Source organism: Pinus tabuliformis, chromosome 4_2, assembly GCF_031772625.1.
Source record: "Pinus tabuliformis cultivar Carrire ecotype Pingquan chromosome 4_2, CPIR1, whole genome shotgun sequence".
NCBI classification, from domain to species: Eukaryota; Viridiplantae; Streptophyta; class Pinopsida; order Pinales; family Pinaceae; genus Pinus; species Pinus tabuliformis.
Window position 1 is genome coordinate 19,841,723 of NC_142304.1, and position 27,067 is coordinate 19,868,789.

The 27,067-nt window shown below is 39.6% G+C and overlaps 1 long non-coding RNA gene across 1 annotated transcript in view; it reads left to right on the top strand.

The window, feature by feature from the left end:
* The first annotated feature begins 11,990 nt into the window (after window positions 1–11,990).
* LOC149168157 (uncharacterized) overlaps window positions 11,991–27,067 on the top strand; it is a 52,356-nt gene continuing 37,279 nt past the window's right edge. Inside the window, exons 1-3 of the long non-coding RNA XR_016259319.1 lie at window positions 11,991–12,143; window positions 12,262–12,331; window positions 12,758–12,784. This is a non-coding gene — a long non-coding RNA (uncharacterized LOC149168157). The remainder of the gene's footprint in view (window positions 12,144–12,261; window positions 12,332–12,757; window positions 12,785–27,067) is intronic.

Genomic DNA, 27,067 nt, shown 5'->3' on the forward strand with positions numbered 1-27,067 from the left:
CATATTGATATCAGGTACCACTATATTCGAGATATGGTGTAGCGAGGAGCTATAAGGCTCCAACATATCGGTACAGATGAACAGGTCGCCGACATTCTAACAAAGCCCCTAGGAAATGTCAAATTTTTGACTTTATGAGAACGACTTGGTGTCGTTCAGAAACCCTCTGATGAGGGTCCTGTATGATGTATGAAGCTTTTGGAGCTCTAGGGGGCGTGGGGTACTTCTTGGAGTGACATATGACCACAGGGTGACTCACCATCCCTTGGTGGTGTACGTGTACAGGGTAAAAGAATCAAAACTTTCCCTGTGACACCCCGTGGCGACTATGTAGCAGGATGATTAGTTCTCCTGTGAGGTCTGGATGATGTGTTCTCCATGACGATTATGTAGCAGGATGATTAGTTCTCCTGTGAGGTCTGGATGATGTGTTCTCCATGACGATTATGTAGCAGGATGATTAGTTCTCCTGTGAGGTCTGGATGATGTGTTCTCCATGACGATTGTGTAGCGGGATGATTAGTTCTCCTATTAGGCCTGGATGATGTGTTCTCCATGGCGATTGTGGGCCAAGATGATTAGTTCTCCGTGGCATCCACTGGACAGGATGATTCGCTCTCCTGTGGAAAGGATGATTAGTTCTCTTGTCGAGGCATCCTACCCATTCAGTCTGGGACTCATGAGAAGTACCTCTCATCTGATCAATGAGCAGGGAAATGAGGATAGGGACCATAGTAGTATCGATGGATGCATCGTTGTATCTACCATACTCTCTATGCTAGAATGACCTTCATTGATCTAGGATCAATGATACTGGTCTGAGACCAGTGGTAGGAGTTGTACCCACTATGACACTGACTTTGGGTCAGTTGAGGACTGGTCTGGGACCAGTGGTACACACTTTGAGACTGACTTTGAGTCAGTGGAGGATGACACTGGTTTGGGACCAGTGGTAGGAGTTGTACCCACTATGACATTGACTTCGGGTAAGTTGAGAACTGGTCTAGGACCAGTGGTACACACTCTGAGACTGACTTTGAGTCAGTGGAGGATGGTATGATACATCCTCGATCATTTCTTCTTCTTCATAATTCGGACAAAGCAGAGCAGAGCATATCAGAACAGGGTAGAACAGAACAAAGCAGAGTAGGCAGAATAGAGCAGAGTAGAGCAGGGGTCAAGCTGTACAGGGCAGTGCATTTGATGGATGAATAGTAGCGACCGATAGACGAATTGCTGATGGAGTTCTCCCTAGTTGAGAGGGAGTGTTAAAATTGGCAACTAGGGCCAAACTCCATGTGGGTCATCTTATTCATGGCTAATAATATTTTTATTAGATTCCTCTCGTCGAGAGGTGTAGGATTGATCTAAAGATTATCTGATTATGATAAGTATTTATGGAGATATGAATTTATTTTGATTATGGAATAATTATCAAGCCAACAGCAACTCATGTAGTCTCAAAAGCCCAACAGACGCATCTATTCATCATCAACATTTGTATATAAATACAGGAGGTCTTTTCCTCATTTGGACACTCACTCTCATCACATCTCTCTCTCTCTCCTGCGTAGAAAAGAGGCTCTTCTCCTATTGCGCAGAAAGGGACTCTTCTCTCACACGTGTGGAAGGAAGGGTGCAGAATTTAGGGTTGCAACTCCAGAGCGAAAGTTTTACCAGCGTTGACCATCTTTCTCTCTCTCAGAATTGCACTGTAGGTGGAATTGAGTCTCCCCAGAAGGCCGCATTTTTTGGTGAAGGAATCAAGCCGATCCGATGATTGATTTGGAAGATATTGTTTGCCCTAGTTGAGGGCTGATCTAGGATTTGTTGCTGCTGATGTAAATTAGATTTATGTACTATTTCTCTCTGCTAAATTATTGAAGATAAAAGAAGATTTGATCAAAGGGTTTCCCCATATTGGGGTTTGTCCCTGGCTAACCGCCACATCTTGTGTCTTGTCTTGGCTTGTTTTTCTGTCGATCATTTAATGTTCTATCTGCACTTTACTTAATTTACATGTGATTGCTAATCTATGGATAATAATAAGAAAAAGAAGTAAATTGCTCTAAACATAGAACATACCATAATTTAACACAAACAAAGCAAACATAACAAAAACACACAGAAAATTACTCAAACATCAAAGCATCATTTTAAAGTAAAAAACTGCGCTGCTGAGCCATTTTATTGATAAATCATGAAGTACAATAGGTGCCTGGAAAGTATGCACCTGGGCTTGCCCTAGTCAAGCTAGCTAAGCCCAAGTGATGGATATGAGATCTCGAAGAGTACTAGCTAGTTTTCCTTGGCTCTGCGCTGAAATGCCCAGAAAGTGAGCTGCTGGCTGTGTAGAATGGTTGCTAGGGCCTCCTTCGGTGCTCAAAAATTCCCATAAATTAACCCTAGGCTCTCCACCAAATACCCAAAATTACTCATGAAGGAATTGTCCAAATGTTGACTTTAGAATTTCGGCCCAAATTCCCCTAGCTCCTCCAGCTGCTGGCTGAGTTGTGAGCCCTATTCGACACCTCAAATTTGCCCTGAAAATTTTGCCAAATTAATTTTGGCCTCTCCTGAACAAACCTAGAAAAACCCATAAAGGGTTTTTCCTAGTTTTGACACTCCGAAATTGACCCCAAATGCTTGGCCCTCCTCCACAAGCAGAAGATGTAACCTGCAACAAATTCTATGTTTGCTGCTCCTCCAAAGTGCTAGAAAATCCCCCAAAATAGTTGCAATCTCCAACAAAGTACTCCCCTAGACTCCACCTCAAGTCTCAACACCAAAATCACTTCATTCCTCAACCTCCTAGTGTCCCTTCTCCAAGAACTGCGCAATCCCTGCGCTGCTACTGCTAAGTCTCTCCAAAAACTCGTACTCCCTGTTGCTGGTACGAACCGGAATAGATGGGACTCCCTCCTTGGGTTGGCACTCGAAATCCACCGAAGCAAGGGTTGAGATTTCCGCTCGGAAACACTCATGTGCTAAACAACACTTGCAAACCTGGCTTTCGCTCAAGCATGCTATTTCAAAGACAATTTTCTCAAAGATGAATGCATGGCCAAAATGAGTGCCTCTTGCTCTTTTTATCAAAGAGCCTCCAAGATGTCCATGTGGGCCGAACTTGAGTTTCCCCCACCAAATTCGATCCAATCAGAGTGTGTTGCCCATGTGGGCCGCAATTTTCTGTGAGTGGCCCCCACGGGACCACTAGTGGCTCTATTTTATCCTCCATCCTCTAATGTTTGGGCTCACATTTGATCAAAAATATATGTAGGGCCTCTAAACCCACACTTCCTAAGTGCTAATGCGAATTAATTCAAAACTGGCCAAAAATTGATATTTCCCTTAGCAATTTTGCCAAGTGGGAATATCATAGTCCTCCCTGCCAAAAATTGCTTGTCCTCAAGCAATGCTTGAACAAGCATCCTCTCTAGCTGCTGCTCCCCACTGTCACTGCAAAATGTGCCAAGTTCCCAAATGTGCCATTGAATTGTCCTTGGCCTTTGCACTGTCTTGACGTGAAAGAGTCCTTCAATACTAGGATCCCAGGCCATCCAGTGCAACGTGAACCTCCCCTCGCTCCACTCACTATCTTGCCCGGTGCGAGTACCTGAAGTCCGCTGCATACCATCAGTGAGTAGCAGATCGTGATAATGTGGCACTATGCCCAACCCCTTGTGCAACTCTCCTACCCGATGTTTTAAAACTCCGACTCCGACTCCGACTCGGCGAGGGTCGACTCCAACTCGGTATCGACTTGTCGGCTCGATTTCAGTGACTCGGTCGTTGTAAAAAATACACTAAATATTTATTTCTTTATAAAAAAGCATAATTTTAAAGATTTTCTTTCATGTTTCCAAACACACAACATTAGAATATAGATAGAAGACAACATATGATCAAAGTAGGCTCATGAATATATCCATTATATCAAAATGGCACCCAGTGCACTGTCCAATACATACATGATGATGATATAGAGATCAAAACAAAAACACATAACAAAGGAGGCTAGTAACGGTGTTATCCTCCAAAATAGATTGTAAGTCATCAAGGAACTAATACAAGGGTCCAAGAGTGTTCCTCACTCCAAGAAAGTCCCAAAGTGCATGTGTACATCTTCAAAAGGTGCATCCTCCACCATGATGTCATCTAAGAGAGACCCTATGTCACCCTTTTCAAGCATGTGAGTGACATGGCACCCCTAAGGGTAAGCATTGGCATCAAAGAGGGATTTGCTAGCCCTCCTAAGTCATCTCAATGATAACCATCCTCATCTGTGCTTTGGAAGAAGGCACCATCCACCAAAATAGGGTGAAGGCCAGCCAAGGGGCATCTTTAGTCCATTTGGGCATATCATCAAATAGTTCAACGTCCAAGTGTTTAAGTTTAGTGTTTTAGCATTTGGAGGCTCATCAAGGAGTGTAGCATCACATGGAATCAACTCAAGGCTCGATGCTCATCTTTGGAGGGCCAAGGTTGGGGCCACAAAATTAGGTTTGCTTTAAGAAAGGGGCAAAGAACCTATTGGAAGGTTTTGAAGAAGAATGAAGCTATCCCTTAAGGAATCTCTACTACATATGTGATACCAATTAAACAAACCTCTCAAGATCAAGTGAGATAAACTTATTTAGGGACAAAAAACCATTAAAGTATCATTGTGAAAACCTTGGAGTCCCCCAAAAGAAAAAAATAAAAAAAATCATTGTTTTTTTAATTCACGGGCTGCTGTCATCCAACCCAGCCGAGTAAAGGCCGAGCCGGCCGGGTTATTACCGAGCAACTTGGACAACTCAGTAATAACCTGGCCGAACCGGTTCACTGGCCGAGTTGACCCGGTGAGGCCTTGACTCGGACCAACTCGGCCGAATCGGTTTTGAGCCGGCTGAATCTTAAAACACCGCTCCTACCATGTAGGCCATCTCATGCACTCCAAATGTATACTCTCGATGATACCACTCAATCCTTGCAGAGATAGCGTCTCCCTTATGTGAGCCTCTCCTGAGATCATCCTGTTGGCCCACCTACCATGCTAATGAAGTCCCTTGCTAGTCCCAGAGTGGTGCCACCATGCTGATGCTATGCTACTCTGACTATGACATACTCACCATCATGTGTTGACTGTATCCTCCTCGCCTGAGGCCTAGTAGCGAAAAATCTCTGAGAGCCAAGATCATCCTGGCAGGGCATCTCCATGATGCCCATATCGACCCCTCTATTGCCAATCTCAACCTTGAGCCATAACAGGATAAGTCTGCCTCGCCATGCAATGGAGGTCTCAGTGATCCACCATGTGTCAAACCCAAAGTGAGCTGGATCACCCTCTGCCATAACCCTGCTCATCACAAAATGGAGTGATCCACCCACCAACTAGATCCATGTATCCCCTAAACATACGAGGAGCTCATAATTCCCACTCCTCACAAGATGTCGCTGCGTAGCGCTGCTACCTGCTAGAATCCATTTGGCCCTCATCTTTGACCCCTGTATGTATCCCTTGGGTGGACCCCACGTATCAAGAGTATGTGCCACACATATGAACCTTCCTTACTCTTGCCAGACTACGTAGTTAAATTCACTATCCCAACTCTTGATGATACACTTAGACACTGCTCGGAGTCCAGGTACCCTCCTGTAGACGAAGTCTACCATCCACTGTGCCTTAAGTGTGAGCCTAGGGGTGGAACATATTGCTAACTTGGCAATCAACCACGCCATCCCTAAGCCTATATCCGACAACTCGTGCACCTACCAAGTGTCTCAACTGGAGAGTCTCCACCCAACTCATGACACATGGTGTCCCATCCAACTGTCTAGGGTGAGCCTCCCATGCCCTGCTGCTTGAATGGAGAGTGTCAAGGGGCAACAACCAAACACTCTGTGACTGTAAGCAACACTGGAGGATGATGGGCGGGTATGTCCCAAAGGGTATGATCAAAAGTCTGCCGGAATGCTCAAGAGTAATCCTACGGACGACACTCTCTCTGCCTCAGATCTGCTGATAACCCCCTCGAAGCCCTGTCTCCGCTAAACATGGTGTCCCTAGATGCTCAACAATGTCCTCATCGATCCTAGGTGAGCTGCATCCAATGGTACACCCAATGCCTCGGTCCATAAGTCTCCTTGGAGGCAACACTCCAAGAGCCCGCTACGCTGCATCATGTGTCACTGCATACCACCAAGTATCACCGTACTCCTCGACATGCCACTGTATGCCGCAACCTGTCCCTGTACACCACTGGATACCCTCGGCTACAACTATACCATCCTGTACCATCTTGCGTCCTGTCTGTGTCAAGGCACCAGTCACTCCCCGCGTGTACTCAATGTGATGTAAGACACTCCTACTCCACAACACAATCCAACACACTATGGTACACCACCATGCACCTCCATGTCCACCTGTAGTCCACTGCTCAATGCTAGATGCTCCCACACATCCCTGGATGTGATGGCCTAGAGTTGTGTCTCTACGTGTTTTCCCACACTTGATCAGTTTCATCACCTCCATTGTCGCATCACTATACCTGCCGATGAATGGATCTTCACTCCAAATCCTCCCTGAGGGATCTGAGAAGTGAATCTCCCTATCTGTCAACAGTGATGCCACCACTACTCTGCTCCTTTGCGTCGTCCATCCCCCACACAAAAGTGAAGAGTCCCTAGCTCCATACAAGGCACGGTTTGGTGGCCTGCCAACCCCACCTCCTCCAACAAACTCCGGCTAGAGTACGCTGATCACACCATGATCCCGTGTACAGATGTCATCCCAAGAGAACCAAAGGAGTCTGTTCATAAATTGGTTGGCCACTAGTGTTGACCCAACCTCCCTTAGTGAATGCACATGCTCAACTGTTAGGTCAACTATACCATCCAGGTTGTAGTCAAGCGGTATACTTGGGAAATGATAGGTGGTCCCTCTCAAATCCCAATGCCAGTCTAGGTTTCCGACATCCCCAGTGCCTGGAAACTCCCGCTGAGCTACACCCAGGTCCACTCCACCGAGTACCAACTCAAAACTCTCTCCATCCAACCCCAAGAGAGGGATCGAATGCACGAGCTCCCACACATAGAACAACCCCAACATGCGGGTGCTGCACCCTGTGCAACTCAGGTCGTCTCATGTCGCTATCCTAGTCAAAACATGAAATCTGACTAGGTAACTCTGTCTCTCTCTCTCTCTCTCCAATGGGGAAAGGTAACCTAATAGTGCTGCCAACTCCGTTTATGTATGCCTGAAGAGGGTTGTTATGATGCTCCAACGTGCACTCTAGTTGCACTAGTAGGGAATCCAACCGCTCTCCAACGTGAATCAATTTGGCCGTGGACTCGACACAAATCACTCTCATGCCCTCCAACTCCTCGTTCTACTGCAGAATAGCCTCTCACACTGACATGACCTTCCTTTTTAATGCTAGAAGGTCGGCCTGAAACTGATGGAATTGTCATGGGCATCTATCACCTGAAAACTCAGTGACAGCTCCAGATATCTCAGCAATTGTCGGCATCTCGTCCATGGGTGGCACCTCCTCAACAAATGGCTCTGTGGGTGTAGGATCTCTTCTCTCCACTAAGGTGTGAATTGGGTTATCAAAGAGTTCTCTAATAATGGTGACTCCTACGCCCCATCGGGTATATCGATGTCCTCCTCACCATCCTGTGGGCCCTCAACATCATGCTCAACCTCCTCCTCCTCGGGCTCCTGATATCTAAAGCCAGGTCTCCACCAGCAAAATCGCCCCCTGGTCTCACCCTCTAACTGTCCTTGGTTTGTCTGCTCCTCTTGAGGAGATCTGATGTCCTGAGTCTGTCGACTTACCCCACATGGTGTAGATGGCTGCACCCCCACGGTCTGTGTACCTTTAGTGTCTCTGCTGAATGGATGAAGATGGGTCTGGTTTGTCACCCTCCTCAACTGGGTCAACCTCTCATCATTCCAACGAATTCCACCCCAGAATTCCTGCCTACTGAATTCCCTTGGAGCCATGGGTTTGTCTACGGTTTTACCAGTCATTGTGCGTACATCCCTGAATCCTCCATGATTTTACTGGTTTCCCACAACTGGGCCAAGATCATGCTCTGATACCACTGTAATATTCTTAATGGAAATTTACAATGACAAACAAAGCAAACATCGCAAAAACACACAGAAAATTACTCAAACATCAGAGCACCATTTTAAAGCCAAAAACCGCGCTGTTGAGCCATTTTATTGATAAATCAGAAAGTACAATAGGTGCCTAGAAAGTAGTGTTACTTGGGAGTGGGAGCGAAAGCGGGGAGTTGGAGCGACATTTTCAGAAGCTCCCGGTTTGGGAGCGAATCCCGGAGCATTTTTTATATAATATATATATATATTTTTTATTTTAATACATTTATGTCATCAAAAAAATGTAGAATAATGAATTAGACACAAAAACATAAAAAAACATAGATTGAACCATATAACAACAATCATCTAGAAGTTATAATCTTCGTCAACCACGTCCACAAGTTAGTAGCATAGTAACATACTACATATTGAGTCTCATGATTCATCAATCTTAAAGTTTCAAGCTTTCAAAGTTCAATATATAACATTTATCATCATTGGGTCCCCAAAGTTGTACTTGTAAGCTAAGTGTAACCATTACAACAAATAATATCTAACATGAAGTGAAATGTTATAAAATGAAACAACTTTCAATTTTCATGAAGCATCATATTCATAATTCATTACTAATGAGTTATATTTGCCAACTTCAAACTTAAATTGTCATATATTGTTTAAAAAAATATCATAATAAATATGAAAGAGTCAATAGTTATAAAAACTACTAGAAACTAGAAAAGAGAAGTAAATCTATTATCTATTTCTTATGCTTGGGCCTCTTGCCACCATGAGAAATGTCTAATTTTTTAGTCTTGTTGGAAAATCAGGATCTTTGTCATTAATATCACCCTCTAAGCATTAATATCAGAAGTATCTTTGTCATTATCTCTGTATTCGTATAGGGATCTTTGTCATTAATATCACCATTTAAGCATTAACATAAGATAGAAAAAGCATAGCATGTCAAGTCAAGATTTTGTTTGAGTGATGCGTACATTTTTAGGAGGGTCATGATAGAGGAGTTCGACAACCATTGTCACTAACATCAAGGTACATAGAGGGATTGGTGCTCTTGATTAAATACGAGTTCCATATCCTAATACATGACAAAATTCAATGGAAACATTGCAATTCCCCAATCCTGAAATCCTGAAAAACTGATAAGTCTTCTGGATTTTGAATGAAATCTAAAATTCTACTTTCTCTATATGAAATCCAATGAGGCCGGAACCACTCTCAAACATCCTGAGTCATTTCATGGTAATGTAATTTAAGTAAAATGATGAAAATGAAGATCAAGGAGAATGTCACTTTTACTTTAAGAATTTAACATTACCATGAATAGTATATCAATACTAGGGCCATATGCTTGATCATTAAGCTGCCCCACTCAAAAATTATTTGTTTTTTTCAAAAAAAAAATTGCATTTCGAACATTACTACAAAAAAATTTCAAAAAAGGAAAAACGCTCTCGAAAAGGCAGGGAATGAAAAAAATATTTAGGGAGCGCGCTCCCATAATCGCTCCCTTTTCGTGAGCGCGCTCTCGAGTCGCTCCCGCCTGGAGCGCTGATTGGGAGCGGGATCCGGGGGGGGGGGGGCGCTCCCCCGCAACACTGCTAGAAAGTATGCACCTGGGCTTGCCCTAGTCAAGCTAGCTAAGCCCAAGTGATGAATATGAGATCTCCTCCAAGAGTACTAGTTCGTTCTCCTTGGTTCCGTGTTGAAATGCCCAGAAAGTGTGCTGCTGGCTGTGTTGAATGGTTGCTAAGGCCTCCTCCGGTGCTCAGAAAATTTTGGGAAATTAACCCTGGGCTCTCCACAAAATACCCAGAATAACCCACTAAAGAATTGGCCAAATGTTGACCTTAGTATTTTGGTCCAAATTCCCCTAGCTCCTCTAGGTGCTGGTTGAGTTGGAACCCCTGTTTGACCCCTCAAATCTGCCCAGAAAATTTTGCCAAATTAATCTTGGCCTCTCCTCAACAAACCCATAAATAGTCATAAAGGGTTTGTCCTAGTTTTGACACTCCAAAATTGACTCCAAATGCTTGGCCCTCCTCCACAAGTAGAAGATGTAAGCTGCAACAGATTTTGTGTTTGTTGCTCCTCCAAATTGTTGGAAAATCCCCCAAAATAGTTGCAACCTCCAACAAAGTACTCCCTCGGACTCCACCTCAAGTCTCAACCCCAAAATCACTTCACTCCTCAACCTTCTAGCGTGCCTCTTCCAAGAATTGCGCAATCCCTGCGTTGCTACTAATGGCTAGTTGGATCCTTGCATTGCTAATAATGGTTAGTTGGCTTGATCCTCGTCAACATAATTTCAACAGCCGAAGATAACTTGATCATTTTTTTATCTCCATTGTCGAATTTTTAATATTGAGGAAAAATTCGAATTTCTCTTAAAAACATTTTTTATTAATCCAAAAATTAATATTTTGGATCAATTTCCTCAAAAGTTTGACTTTGATTTAAATCCCAAGGTCCAAGGGCGCATTTTTTCTTAAAATATCAATTTTTCCTTTGGTGGAAGACCTCCAAAATTTGACTTCTTTTTGACCCAAGAATTTTTGATTATTTTCCACTTGAAGAGAAATTAATTTCTCTATAATTATTTTTTGACTCAAAATTAACTAATTTTATGTTTTAGGATTTTTATTTAATTTAGCTAGAAAAATTGATCAATAGACTATAGAGGGGATGAATAATATTTTTCACCCTCAAGTATTTTAGCTGTGATTTTTGATTGTGAGGGACAATGCACCAAAATATTTTTTAAGTCAAAATAAATACAATATCAACCCTTAGAAGGGGAAAACCCCTTTAGACATAGACCCTCAATAATTTACCTAATTCTGCAACACAATATGATCTAGTATGAAACCAAGTGTGTTTATAATAAAATAATTTAGCCATGGTTTCTGACTGCGAGGGACCATGCACTAAAATTATTCCTAAACACACTTTTACAATAGACTCAATAAACACTAGGACTCACCTAAGACCTTGTCAATGAATTCCACCCTAGCTTTGGGGTTTAAGCTGGAAGAAAAACTCTACCGATTAGGCGTGTTTACAAACACACATAATTCAGGGAGGTTAAAAAACTTCCTAGGATGAAATCCTTTGCCAAAATCAGAGGCTTACCTAGGTGTTGTTACATAATTAAATGGTCATACTAGCATCATTTACAATAAAACTTGCAGAAATTGGGTTTACAATGATATAATCATGCTGTCGGATGAATTTGATCCTTGAAATTTTTTTGTACATTGCTTCCTTGGACTGTTGACAAAATTGTGGATAACAGGGCTTTAAGGTATGAAACAAATCAAATGTAATTATTGAAAGATACAATCATAAAGTTATGATTTCACGTGAAGGGTCATGATGGGCATATAAAGCCATCAACCTGACTTATGCCAATCATTGTTCATGATTCGTGATTCATCATTTTATATCATATATAGTGCATATTTCCAATTGGAAGATTCAGATTATAAACTTTTATAACAATATGGTAGAGGCCCTCGGTCTTTAGATCTTTTTTTCAGCCACCCGGCTGGCCAGTGCAAAGATTGACTGAAGTTTTATGTTGACGAGATCCGTTTATCTTGCATCATTTTTTTAAAAATTACTTGGGCCCAAAATGTTTGTGTGTCTCTGCAGCTTCAATATCCATTCAGAGTTTCAAACTATATGTTTCCTGGTGGAGTGTTGGTAGTGGCTATTATGTCTAGATCTACACTTCCTAGCTATTTATATGCACAAATCTAATTGCTAAGATCTGAAACCAGCTTATACGGAATCCTATTTGATTTCTAGGATTTTTATGGATTCTCATACTAAAATTTGTGAAACATTGTATGTGCATGCTTTACCAATGAATGATATATCATGTCAGGTAAAATATGGCTAAGAAGGGAAAATTGTAGCTCTGATCCAGAGGACTTGAAGGGTCAGAAATGTGACGTAGAGTTCTGTGTCTCTTCTGACATTCTTTTGTTGCTTTGTAAAATATTGTCACGGAGTAAATACAAAGGTCGTCTGCTTTCTCAGTTATATTTTCTTTTATTATTATAATTGTAATTAAATGGCTATGGTTAATATGCCGTGGGCACATTACTGATGATGTTAACATGATGCGTGAGTTGGAACAGAATCGGGCAAAGACTTTGAAGTTACCACTGCATATTACTATTGATGCCGGGAAAACACAAATTGCGCCAAGTAAGCTACATAGAAGTAGAATAATGAATAACTTGTGTTTTTGTATGAGTATAATATTCTTGGTAATTGCAAGAACTATTTACATGATACATGAGTAGAAATTAGAATCTAAATGTCATAGAGAGCATGGTTTTCCAGTAAAACATGGTAGCAGAAAGAGGAAAGTGTTTTTGTATGAGTATAATATTCTTGGTAATTGCAAGAACTATTTACATGATACATGAGTAGAAATTAGAATCTAAATGTCATAGAGAGCATGGTTTTCCAGTAAAACATGGTAGCAGCAATTGGAAAGTTAATATCTAAAATTCTAAATGTGTTGGATGATTATGACACATAGCTATATTAGGTACGAAAGTTTTATTATTGATTGTTTAATTGGAAATGCATAATCCATCTCTGATATGCTTTTGTGTTTGTATACAGATACAAGAACAGTAATGGCAATTCTTGGTAAGCTTTTGACTTTAAGCAGACATGTTAGTGCATTGGTCCTTAAAGTTCCAGAATTCTGGCATTGGCTTTTAGTTAATCGAGTTTATCTGCAACTCTTTTGTATACTCTCAGATATGTACTAGTTTCTCTCAGAAATATCAAAGCTATAATGAAGGCTATTGACATAAAACAATATAAATTTGTTACGATTTCATTACATAGCTAATATGGAAAATAGGTAGATTTTTTTCCATTTTTATCTGCTTTTTAAGAGTTGCAAAAAGTATACAGATAGGAGGCTAGAAACATTGATGTAATTGATCACAATCCCTAAAACCATGCTTTGATTAAAATTTTCCTTCCATCAGTGCCATTGGACTTTGAAAGAAATATTGCATGCAATGTCTTCAATTTTACAAGGTCTTGTTACCACAAAATCTAGCAGGCCTAGTGCAAAGCCCCACTAGGAAACCTAGGTCTTATGGCAAAGAGAGATCAGCAATCACTGTCACCTCAGTGGCTTCTCTTCAGCTGTTTAGTGGTGAAAGTAATCTTACAAGCGAGATGTTTGTATGGGAAGATTTCGTTGGGATTGATTGAAAGCAGAGATCATAGTGCACAATATCGACACAATAATTACCCCAGCAAAACCCACTTGGGGTAAAAACCCAGCAAATCTTTCCTAAGAGAACCAATTCAACAAGAAATATCAAAGTCAGTGCTATGGAAAAACTAACGAGAAAGTGCATCTACCAAGTGTCCAAGCCAGCCCTTCTCTATCTGATGATGACCTTAAGAAAACAGAGAATTTCAGTTCCCTCTTCAACAAGCGATTCAACAATCTTCACACAGAGATTCAACTTCAGAAGCTTGACTCTTTCTCAGAGGGTTTCGGTCTCTTTTCACAGGGATCATCCACAGGGTCTCGGCCCATTCCCACAGAGATACTTTGACCTCCTTGCACATAAGTTATCCTGTCACTTTTCGCAGAGATTTACCTCAGACTTTTGGTCCTAAGCTACAGATGCAAATCACAGATATTTCGGCCATGAATCACAGATAAGCTCGTCATTTGAAGAGATATGACACAGAAGAATTCAGTTCTCTATTGATCTTTGTTTTGCTCCTTTTCACCTTCGTATTATCAGAAGAGACTATGTTATATGCTTGAATTGAATGTGATTTGAGAGGAGGCCGAGTGACTAGTCTTCAATATGTAGTGATTACATGGGTCAAATGTGTGCCAATCATTAGCTGAGCTGACTTGTAGGAGAGAGAACAGACGTGAACAGTTATGGGGACAAAATAAATATTTAAAAATTTAAATTGTCTTTTTGATAAATACAATAATTTGTTTTTCTCATGAGCATGAAGAACATGCTTTTTAAGAACAAATATATCAATAAATAAATCAATATGAAGACCAACCATAGCTACAAATTCAACACATAAACCATTTGATTTCTCTAATATTGCTGGTCAACCTCATTAATTGCCTAACACATTGGAAATGTGTTTATTTCAAGGTAATAATGTTGTTAAGGCTTATGAACTTTCGGATGCTTTCATGGAGTTTTCTAAAGCTGTTGTAATTAGACATTTTGAAAATGGTTTAGTAGATTGCTTGATAATAGTATTAACTCTTTAAATGCTTGTAAATATGGTTTCTTTGGTAGATGGTTGGAAAAAGAGATAGTAAGTTTGTTTTGAATGTTTTAGCTTTATGATAAGAAATGAAAAGGAAACTTAGGATGAATTTAATCTTAGATTTGATAAAATAGTTGAAGATATCCCTCAAAGCCATTAACCTACCCTATCCACTATGTTGTTATTCTAGTTGAATTCTTTCCATACCAATTCAGTTTCTTTCTAATTGAAGGCAAGCCAACTTATCTGATGGATGCAAAGAGGAAAGTAGGTCTTGAGCATAATCAATGGCTAGTATGTAAAACCCCATAATATAAAGGCAAATAAATGGTGGTTACCTTGGAGGTTGTGGTCAAAGAAATATTTATGCACAGGAAACCAATTTTAATGGAAGTTGAGATTCAAGTTCTAGTTCCAGCCATGCACACACTCCACTACCAAAGAAGTTATTTCATGCAATTTGACATGGCCAGAGACATATTTTATTGAGGAAGGAGCCATCTTAATGGGATGTTTTGGTTTTGGACAGAGGAGATTCACTCCAAGACCTTGGAGGTTGTGGTCAAAGAAATATTTATGCACAGGAAACCAATTTTAATGGAAGTTGAGATTCAAGTTCTAGTTCCAGCCATGCACACACTCCACTACCAAAGAAGTTATTTCATGCAATTTGACATGGCCAGAGGCATATTTTATTGAGGAAGGAGCCATCTTAATGGGATGTTTTGGTTTTGGACAGAGGAGATTCACTCCAAGGGGACTATGCATAGGATAGAAGAGGTATCCAATGCACCTGCTTTGAGGTAGGCATATCTTTAGGGAGTTGTTTTCACAACCCTTGAACTATCTTGCAGAAATCTGCATGGGTATCATTGAAGAGCATTCCCCTTGATTTGGTACTTGGTACTAGTTTAAGGGAGGTTGTTATCTTGAGGAATGCCCCCAACCTGAAGAAGTAGACAATCAGTCCGTTGATATGGTCAAATCAGATCAACATGCTTAATCAATCCTCATTACATCCACTTTTTCAATTAGTTTGTTAGTTGTTTGTTTTGTTTTAAGAGCTTCCAAACAAGTGATGACAGTTTGCATATCCTCCTTGATACTCAACATGATGAAAAGTCCAGTACAATTATTTTTATTTTGAGGAGCAGTCTAGTGCAAGAGGATACACATGGCAAGAAGAGGTGTTAGCACTTTCTCCAAGGCCTCCAAAGGTCCAAAAAATGAGGAATGACCTGCTTGAGGGTATCATTTAATATTATTCACTGGAGAGAGTAGGGATCTAGAGGTGACCAATATTTCATTATTTTCATCAGAACACAATTTAGATCTACAAACCACTTATTCCTATTTTAATTCAGAATGGTTAAGGAGGTTGAGGTATAATATTTAGTTGTTTTTCCTTGGAGAAACTAGTGGATTTGAAGACCTCTAAATTGTGTTTGTTGTAAGAGAGTTGGGCTCATCTCTATATAAAGAGGAACCCTCTCATTTATTGGTTATGGTTTGATTGATAGGAAAACCATGATGTAAAACATCTTATAGGAGGAGGGAGTCAAAAGGGAGGTTTCCATTTCCCTTATCTTTTCTTTTGGATGACTAAGGTTTTCTTCTATATTTCACTGGTGTTGAGGATAGGGGGAGAAGTTTTTGAGACGACTAGAGCAAGCTGGAAATTCAAATTTGTTGCAGGTCCGAGGCTCAAGGTTGGTCTAAATTGACCAATGTTTAGTATTTTATCCTACCCACTCCTAGATCCAAGATCTAGAATTGTTCACACTTTTGGCTGGCTTTTCAAGAGGCTGGTTTGCTGATTTCTGCATTTTCTGCAGAAATTACAGAAATGTCAAAAATAGAACAACAAACAATTTTACACGGCGACCCCCCTAACTAAGTGTCTAATGATTAAAACACTTCCATATTCAGTTAGAACTTAGGATATCTTTTGTACACCAAAATTGACAATCTGCATGCTATGACAGGAGCATTCAGCTCAGCAATTTCATTATATTCTAGTTAACTTAGGGGGTCTTGTGCTTTCAAGGAAGTTGGATTCCTATGTATGTAATTATTATTGTTTTGAGTGATTTGAATAGGAATTAATTAGATATTGTGAGGATATTTGTAAATGCTCTCGAATGTAGGAGAACATGAGTGATGATGAGTGATGACGAGAGAGTTGGAAATCAACTATAAGTCTTAGACTAGAAAGTGGTGTCGTGATTCATGGAACTAGAGAGGATTCCTAGGGATTACTGGAGTTAAAAGTGGACTTAGAGGATATTCAGGATTTAGTTCAGCAAATTAAGGATCTGAACTAGAATTGGTTAAATAGAACCTTTTGTATAAATGTAAGCCTAAAAGGCATAGTAGTCAGGTAGTGAGTCAATCAGTTAGGAGTCAGAGATTCAGTCATTTAGGCCTATGGGCAGGAAAGGAAAGGCCATTGATATTGAAAATCAGGTCGAGGAAGAAATTCCTGTGTAATGGTTGTTTATTAATACAGATAACTTGATTCTGAGTTTGTGTGATGTGTATTTGAATTATAAGTTGTGTGTGAACTTGAGTAATTCTGTGTAACGTGGGTTGCAGGTGTGCAGAATCAGAGAAGAAATGCAGAGAGGAGTGTTATGGTTTTATACACAGACAATATTAGAGAAAGCCTTTAATGTTACAACGAAGGTGGAGGAAGCATAAATGCGCAAGCAGAGATCGAGATTAGAACAAGTGAAGATCGTGCGGCGAAGACAAAAACACAAGCAGAAAGCCGAATGAGCGATTACACATTAAGAGCCAAAAGAACGTAACAGTGTTTAGGAACCGTTGGATCCATTAGATCAACGAACGAGATTGTGTGTGATAGACGGATAAGATTAAGTTGTGTGAAATAAAGTCAAAAGATGAATGGCAGAGATTAACACCACGTGTTAGTAGAAGGACGGAGTGGTATTCACAAGGGGTAAGCCGTTTCTTGCGCGCCCGAAAGGTGGTAAGCGGTCTTTCAAAATTTCAAGCGATTACTTTTAGTGGCTAACATGTAGCAAACGATGGAGAGAGAAAACCACTTTTCTCACGTGCTTCCAATCTGATATCAGTTGTGCAAATATCTGCGCAAGATTGCACGATAACTGTTGGATCGAGCAGGATTGATCAACGGTGGTATCAGCCAAGTTTGTTGGCGAGCGGATGACGCGATAGCCGTTGGATCGGATAAGACAGATCAATAGTGGAGATCGACTAAGCTAGTTAGTGATCGGGTGATGTGATAATCGTCAGATCGAGGAATGAGATTGACGACGGAGATTTAACGTGCTAAGGAGAGCATCGATGTATGTGCAAAGGTTTGTGGAATGGCAGAAAGGTAAGGCTTAAGTGTGGTTTATGAGATATTTCTATTATACGGAAATTATAATAGAAATAAGTGGATTAATGTTTTATGGGTTAAGTTTGAATTTAACCAAAGTCTAAAGACTAGGGCATGGTTGATAAGCGCCGGAAGTGAAAAATAACCCAAATTTATAACCTGTGGATAGTTAAATGAATGTTTCAGCGTAGAGTTTAATTAAGGAGCATTAAACATTGATTTAAGAGAACTTTCACTAAGTATGGAATTTTAGAATTCTTGGGACATATGTATGTGACATGCAATTTTATTTGCATACTGTGGGTATATGCGGCTTAGGCTGCATCATTGGGGTATATGCAGCTTAGGATGGCGTCATTTGGTATCAGAGCAGAACAAGGAAATTCTGCGTATAAGAATTCTTTGAGAAAACTTAGAACAAAGTTATGTTTTGAAGGTGTGTATGCCGGCAAGAGATCAGATTTTAAATTTGGCAAACAGTAGGCACACAGAGATAAAGTGTAGCAGAATTTGCAAATGAAAGGAAACATAGAACAATCCATTCAAAGTGCAGGTGAATGGTAGAACAAGATCATGCAGAGGTCTTGAAGATAGCAGGTGAGAAGATTGCAACAACCTAGAGCAAGGAGTGCTCAATTGGTTCCAGAGGAGAGAACCAGAGAGATGCCAAAAGACTGAGCTCAGAGGAGAGAAGCTTAGTGAGGCATGTGTAGCAAGAAGGAGACTTGTTACTGCAGAGGTTTTGTTGCAGCTCACGGGAAGATCATAAAGGCAATTCCACAGAGGATGTGGGTAGAATTACTAAGGGATGAAGAAGCTGGTAAGAATTTTTGTGTGAAAGAAGAGGTGGTCAGAACCTGGTATTTCATTGCGATTGAAATACAAGAGGATAGTTGTGTTCTTAAAAGGTGCAAGTGAGTTGAAGTCTAGAAAGAGCAGAGGGAAGTGCTCAAAGAGGTTCTAGAGAATAGAGAACCAAGTGCTTGCCAAAAGACCAGGTACAGAGGAAAGCTTAGTGAGGTAAGTGGCAGCAGGGAGGACTTGCTGTTGCAGAGGCTTTAATGTAGCTCATAGTAAGTGAGTGGGGAACTCATGAAGATAGAGAAGAAGATGACTACTGATAGTCATAACAGAGATAACAAAGGTTCTGAGGAAGACCACAACAGAAGAAAAGTGAAGAAGGAGGATGCCAAGGCAAATGGCAAGAGAATGAGTCAAGAGGAGCGTGACAAGGAGATTGCAGAGTTAAAAGAACAACTCAATGTACTAAGGATGCTACTAGAGGAAAACCAAAGACAAGGTTGGGTCTTGAGGAAAAAGGCAGTGAAGTGGTCTAAGTTACAGAGAAGGCTACAACAGAGGCAAGTGAAGTGGCTGGTGGAAAAACTCAGAGAAGCTGAGTTGGAAATGGAAGTTTCCATTTGTGAAGCAGAACAAGGTGAAGTTCTGGGTAAAGATGAAGACTGGAGATCTGTGGAAGATCTTATGAATTATTATGAGAATTCAAGACAGCAAGGAGATATGATGACTGAAGCATCAAGTGAGACCACAAGGTCTTATGTTTTTAAAACTGATAGTTTGTGTATGATTGCAGGTATTGCAGGAGAAAAGCAACTTTGTGAAGATGTCTTCAGGATGGATGAAGATCTTGAAGTAAAAGGTGACAGAAAATTTCTTAGAGGATGAAGAATTTGACTGGTTACAACAGAAAGAGTCGATAGATGAGTTACTTAATGAGAGAAGACAATCATTTAAAGCTATCATAGAGATGGAAGATCAGGATCTTATTTTGATGAAGAATGAAGGAATATTCAATATTGTCTCAGAGATGTTTTGCAGAGAATGAGCAGCCTTTTGAAGCTGTCAAAAGTATGGAAGAGTATCTTTCAGAAGATGAATACTCTGAAGTAAAGAAGGATGGAGAATGTCTCTTAAATGGGAAAAGCATTGAATTATTGCAGCAAAAAGAATTTAGTAATACATTGATGTTTGAAGCTGTTACAAACCAAGAACAATTTCTTGTGAAAGAAGGAGATGAGAATCAGTCTGAAGAGCTTATATGTGAAGCAACAATTGAGACTGTTGAACCTTGTAATTTTCAAATGGACAATTTGTGTACAAATGAAGGAATTATAAGTGATGATGAAGTACTTATGAAGTGTCAAAGAGAAATTGAATTGTTGGAATATTTGCTAGAAAACTTAGAGTATGACAGTGTGATTGCAGAGGAAGGAGTTCACTACAGTGGACAAGAGCAGAAAGACATCATTGAAGTAGATGGTGTGGAAGAGAGACTTGCTGACAGTTTCAAGAGTCCTTTAGAAAATTCTTTGAAGAATCAGCATATTGATGTGCTGATAAAAGAGGAAAACTCAGAGCAACATATTGAGATGTTTCCAGAAAAGGAAGAAGAGGTAAAAGGGCCTTATATTTTTAATTCTGATAATTGTTTTATGATTACAGGATTTGATGAAAATGAGACAGACATGTTTCAAGTTGAAGAGTCAGTTTTAGAACTGAAGAAGACTGGAAGTTGCTAGGTCAGACATACTAATGAGGAAGATGAAAAGCATGAAGATACTGTGCTTGAAGAAGTTAAATTGATTGTCAGAATTAGTCAAGGAAGTGAAGGACAATTACTGAGGGTTGTCAAGGAGAGGAAGGAAAATATGCTGGAATTGATGAACAACATAGTGATGTATTTGAGAGGAATCAAGTAAAAAGGAAATTGGAGGACAATTTATTTTTTGAAAATAAATTTACAGATATTGAATAGAGGTTGTTTGGAAAGCAACAAGAGGGCAAGGATGAAAGGGCGGTAGTAAGAATCCAACAACTTCAAAGAGAAGATAGTAAACATTAGATTGAAGATAAGTGGACATAGAGATTGAAAGAATAATAAGATTGATGATGAAGGTGCCTCAAAAGAAAACAACAGTAAGAAGGCCAAGCAACAGAAAGAGAAAGACAGCAGCAGACTGTGAAAGCATAGCTAGTGGGGCAAAGCAACATAAAGTGTGGAAACCTAGAGAACAGCAACAAACAACAACAACAACCAAAGACAAATTGAAGAACAAAGTATGGGATCCAGGAAGACAAAGGTCAGAAGCACATGATTAGGAGATCATGATTATTTTAACTTTGCGAGTTTGATGCAGGAGCATTCAACTCAGCGATTTAATTATATTCTAGTTAACTTAGGGGGTCTTGTGTTTTCAAGGAAGTTGGATTCCTATGTATGTAATTATTAATGTTTTGAGTGATTAGAATAGGAATTAATTAGATATTGTGAGGATATTTGTAAATGCTCTCGAATGTAGGAGAACATGAGTGATGATGAGTGATGACGAGAGAGTTGGAAATCAATTATAAGTCTTAGACTAGAAAGTGGTGTCATGATTCGTGGTACTAGAGAGGATTCTTAGGGATTACTGGAGTTAAAAGTGGACTTAGCGAATATTCGGGATTTAGTTCAGTAGATTAAGGATCTGAACCAGAATTGGTTAAACAGAACCTTTTGTATAAATGTAAGCCTAAAAGGCATAGTAGTCAGGTAGAGAGTCAATTAGTCAGGAGTCAGAGAGTCAGTCATTTAGGCCTACGGGCAGGAAAGGAAAGGCCATTGATATTGAAAATCAGGTCGAGGAAGAAATTCCTGTGTAATGGTTGTTTATTAATACAGATAACTCGATTCTGAGTTTGTGTGATGTGTATTTGAATTATAAGTTGTGTGTGAACTTGAGTAATTCTGCGTAATGTAGGTTGCAGGTGTGCAGAATCAGAGAAGAAGTGCAGAGAGGAGTGTTATGGTTTTACACACAGACAATATTGGAGAAAGCCTTTAATGTTACAACGAAGGTGAAGGAAGCATAAAGGCGCGAGCGGAGATCGAGATCAGAACAAGTGAAGATCGTGAGGCGAAGACAAATACACAGGTAGAAAGCCGAATGGGCGATTACACATTAAGAACCAAAAGAACGTAACAGTGTTCAGGAACCGTTGGATCCATCAGATCAAAAGACGAGATTGTGTGCGATAGACGGATAAGATTAAGTCGTGCGAAATAAAGTCAAGAAGATGAATGGCAGAGATTAACACCACGTGTTAGTAGAAGGATGGAGTGGTATTTGCAAGGGGTAAGCAGTTTCTCGCGTGCCCTAAAGGTGGTAAGTGGTCTTTCAAAATTTCACGCAATTACCTTTAGTAGCTAACACGTAGCAAACGATGGAGAGAGAAAACCACTTTTCTTGCGTGCTTCCAATCTGATATCGGTCGTGCAAATATCTGCGCGAGATTGCGCGATAACCGTTGGATCGAGTGGGATTGATCAACGGTGGTGATCAACCAAGTTTGTTGGCGAGCGGATGACGCGATAGCCATTGGATCGGATGAGACAGATCAACGGTGGAGATCGGCTAAGCTAGTTAGCGATCGGGTGACGCGATAACCGTCGGATCGAGGAATGAGATCGATGACGAAGATTTAACGCGCTAAGGAGAGCATCGATGTATGTGCAAAGGTTTGTGGAATGGCGGAAAGGTAAGGTTTAAGTGTGGTTTATGAGATATTTTTAATATACGGAAATTATAATAGAAATAAGCGGATTAATGTTTTATGGGTTAAATTTGAATTTAACCAAAGTCTAAAGACTAGGGTATGGTTGATAAGCGCCAGAGGTGAAAAGTAACCCAAAGTTATAACCTGTGGATAGTTAAATGAATGTTTCCGCGTAGAGTTTAATTAAGGAGCCTTAAACCTTGATTTAAGAGAATTTTCTCTAAGTATGGAATTCTAGAATTCCTGGGACATATGTATGTGACATGCAATTTTATTTGCATATTGTGGGTGTATGTGGCTTAGGCTGCATCATTGGGGTATATGCAGCTTAGGCTGGCGTCACTATACATAACAAAATTTTGAGTATATTGGCTTGTTGTTAGTATTCTACTTGCAGATTTTGCACACCTATCAAACGGGACAATACACAAGCTTGTACAATAACTCATCTAACCAAGTGACAAATCATAGAAGGAATCACGTTATTGGTTAGTTTATTTTAAGTACATTAAATTACATTACTTACATGTCATATCTCGTCAATATTTAGTGTACTTGTGTACTGGTTTAGTTTATTTGCAAATTTTTATATTAAGCCAATAGGCTAGCAAGAAAAACTTCTCCCTTTATCCATTTCACTCCATTATGAGGCATTTGTTTTGGAGTAGCTTTGTTGGAGTTGTTGGAAATAATACTGAGAGGGGGGGGGGGTGAATCAGTATTATCAAATTCTTATCAATCTATCTTCCTTATTTATACTTTGAATAATTCTTCAAATATTGATCATTACTTTGTATGTCAGTATCATAAAATAATGAGTAGGAATAAGAAAAGCAAATAGTCACACAAAAGAACACCAGATATAAGGTGGAAACCCAATGTGGGTGAAAACCACCTGCTGCAATATGTCTCTATCTTCTTTCAATTAGAAACTCCTTTTACAATGATTTTGTACTGGTGCAGTCCTTTACCAGTACGCAGGCTACAACCTGCAGAGAGCTACAACCCTCTTTCGTTCTCCAGCTTCTCCTGGAAGGGAGCTACAACCCCCTTAGCTCTTGTACTAGCCAAGATACTAGTACGTAGGTGCTGGCCTACTGAAGGCTACAACCTTCTCTTTCTTCCAGGGACTATGTTTCATAAATTTTCAGACTGGATCCATGAACATCAATCAATCATCAAGTATATCTGCATCAAACAATCTCCTTTTCCCAATTAGCACTGAATCAAGTAAACACTTCTCTGACAGCTGTACCCAGAACACAGTAACAGTAACCACACACCAAATTCTGAACCCAGAATACTGCAGCAATAGACAGAGGCAGCTAGATCATAATTTAAAGATATACGCTACTTCAACAACCTGAAACCTGCGTGCAGATCTATAAAGGATAATTCCTTCTTTCAAATATTCAGACACTAATTAACCCAGATTGTCAGATTTATAGATCAAGCATGCGCCTCATATAACAGATCAAAATCATGCAAAGATACTATTATTCAAGCATAAAGATTATGACCCATCAAAAGAACTTATCCTTCTTTATGCGCTAAGGTTCCTCCTTCATTCAGATCTAGATCTGCACCATAACCCAATGACAAATATTTCAGATCTAGCACTTATTAGATATTCAATTCATTCGATGATACTTTGCCAAATGATCTCCTTCCTCTTTTATAGTCTTAGGCCTTCCACAATACCACGGTCCAAAACCATAGGATCAAAAAACTGTTGGACTAATACCATGAACCAACCATGAAAGAGCGTGAGATCAATACTTTTGGATGCAATACCACGAGCCAAAACCATAGGATCAAAAACTATAGGACTAATAACATGAACCAACCATGAAAGTGCGTGAGATCAACACTTTTGGATGCAATACCACGGACCAAAACCATAGGATAAAAAACTGTCGGACTAATACCATGAGTCAACCATGAAAGTGCGTGAAATTTTCTCTTCATGAAAGGAACTTTTCTCTGCATGAAAGTGCGTGAACTTTTTCTCTACATGAAATAAACTTTTCTCTGCATAAAAGTGCGTGAACTTTTCTCTCCATGAAATAAACTTTTCTCTGCATAAAAGTGCGTGAACTTTTCTCTACATGAAGTAAACTTTTCTCTGCATAAAAGTGCGTGAACTTTTCTCTACATGAAATAAACTTTTCTCTGCATAAAAGTGCGTGAACTTTTCTCTACATGAAATAAACTTTTCTCTACATAAAAGTGCGTGAACTTTTCTCTACATGAAATAAACTTTTCTCTGCATAAAAGTGCGTGAACTTTTCTGCACTATAATTTATCATCTGAGATGAGTGGGTTGCCATCAAGTACAACATATGTATCATAATGCCAACAGGAGTTAGATCATGAGAAGCTTTCCATAGCCCTTTGGTAGTAGTTGGGCTTATAGAGTGGGAACTTAGGCCGAGGTGACAATAGGCCTCTTTCCTATGTGTATCGGCCTAGCGGGTTGTATAAGATCTTCATAACATGTTAAATAGAGTGGTAACAAGAACCTCTTTATATAGAGTTTTGCTCAACTTCCTTCATAATAAAATAACAATATCTCATGTGAGATCCTAGATCTAGCCTAGGGAGGTGTTGACAACATATGTGTCAACAATTCCAGGAAGCAGAGTGCTTGTCAAGAGGATGAAATTTTTCAAATCATTGTCATCATTTAGTCTCCAGTTCTGTCATTGTAATTCCAAATTCTGTTGCCCTTTGGGTCTTTCATTATAAATGATTCTAGTATGACTATTAAACCATGTAACAACACCTAGGTAAGCCTATGATTCTTCTTAAAGGGTTTCATCCTAGGGAGTTTTTTAACCTCACCAAATTTTGTATGTTTCTAAACAAGAATATTTGACAGAGTTTTTCTCCTAGATATACCCCAAAACTAAGGTGAAACTCATTTGACGAGGTCTTAGGTGAGTCGGAGTCTTAGTGTTTATCGAGTCTATGTATTTTTCATACTATATCATGTGTCTTGTTGCAAAATTTGGTTGAGTCTCAAGGGTCTTTGTGTATTTCCCCTTCTAAGGATTGAAATTGTAATAATTGATGTAAAAGTGTGTCTAGGAATAATTTAGTGTATGGTTACTCATAATTAGACACCATGGATAATTTTTTTTTTAGATAATTTTAATATTTGGTAAAAATACAAATAAAAATTAAGCTAGAAAGTATCTAAAAAATAAAATGAAGGGAAAATGAAATACCCTCCAAGCGGAAAATCATCAAAAGTGATAAAAAATTCGTGGGTGTAGAAAAAAATAATTTTGTGTCATCCCCCAACCAAGGAAAAGTCAAATTTTTAAGAAAAATAAAGTCTTTGGACCATGGTGGTTGAGTCAAGGATCATTTTTCAAGGAAAAAGACTTGGAAAAAATATTTTTTGGACGAGGATTAAGGCCTTCATCAATAGATACGATTTTTTTTCAAGATCAAGGGACATGATTTGATTTTGGCATGGATCTAGAAAAAACTAGCTGTTATGCACCAGGTCAAGTCATGCTAGCCGTTATTTCCACTTAGAGGGGTTTTTCCCTCTCATTTTTTTTCTATATAACGAAGCTATCAAGCTCCTCATTGTAAGGGAAGATGATCTAACTAGATCAAAACTATATTTGTACTGAGCAAGGCTTTGCTGGATTTTGTAATAAAAGCATAAGACTTTGGGGTTCAATTCGTGGTGTCTCTCATTTGCTGATCTGTGGTATGTGTTGGATGATTTATCTTTCTATGCTTTGAGCTATTACATTGCATGATTATTATTTCAATTTCCAGTAGTAGGAACATCTATTAGCATAGATATCTTGCTTTAGGTGTTGGGCTAGAGTAAGTACTCTGGGTCTACGGGATCTGGCAGGTATCTCCAGGTTCATAGATCCCTTGTGTGGATTGAATCCCTATTGATCTAATAATCTATTTTTCGAAGTGCATTTATAGGTTGCTTCGGCCATTGGAAACCCCATGTTCACAAATTATGAGGGGATAACACTTCGTTTGGCTTCAAGTCTTGATCTAACAAATATTTGATGCAAGAAAGTTTTGCCAAAATTTAAAATTTATTTAAATTCTCTCATCTATTTACTTGTGCTACAAATATTTAATATGCTAATAAGAGCAATTTTATTTTTGTAAATAGTGTAAATAATTGTAAAATAATTTTTGAATCTAACCCTTGTATTTTAATACTAACCCATTATTTCTATTTTGTATAACATTGGGGTTTTATTTGAATTTTTGTATATATTGGGTATTCAGGTTTTGTATTTCTCATTTGTGCAGGGGTTAGCTCAAGGAATTGAAGTGGAAATCAAATATAGGAGAGCCCTAGCCTCACCTAGCCTAAAAAGCTAGGGTTGCAAGGGTTTCTAGGCCTCTAGAGAAGTTGTCCAGCCCAACGAAGCAAGACGTCCAAGTGTGAGGGTGTGATCCAAGGTTTTGAGGTCTAGATCTAGCCATTCCAAGCCTTATTTGCTCAATGTTCAGTCAAAGACGGAAGGCCACAACCCTTGAAGGGTTTTTGGAGGTGACATTCATTATTTTTGGGCTAATTTTGTGTTTGCAGGGGTGCCGTGTGGGTTTTTAGCCTCTTGGAGGCTGGCCGCAGGCTTTAGAGGCCCTATTCCTCCTAGACACAACCCTCTGATGGATTTTCTTGGCTGCCAATGGCCTTTAGGGCTTGTTTCCCCTTAGCCGCAACACTTTAAGGG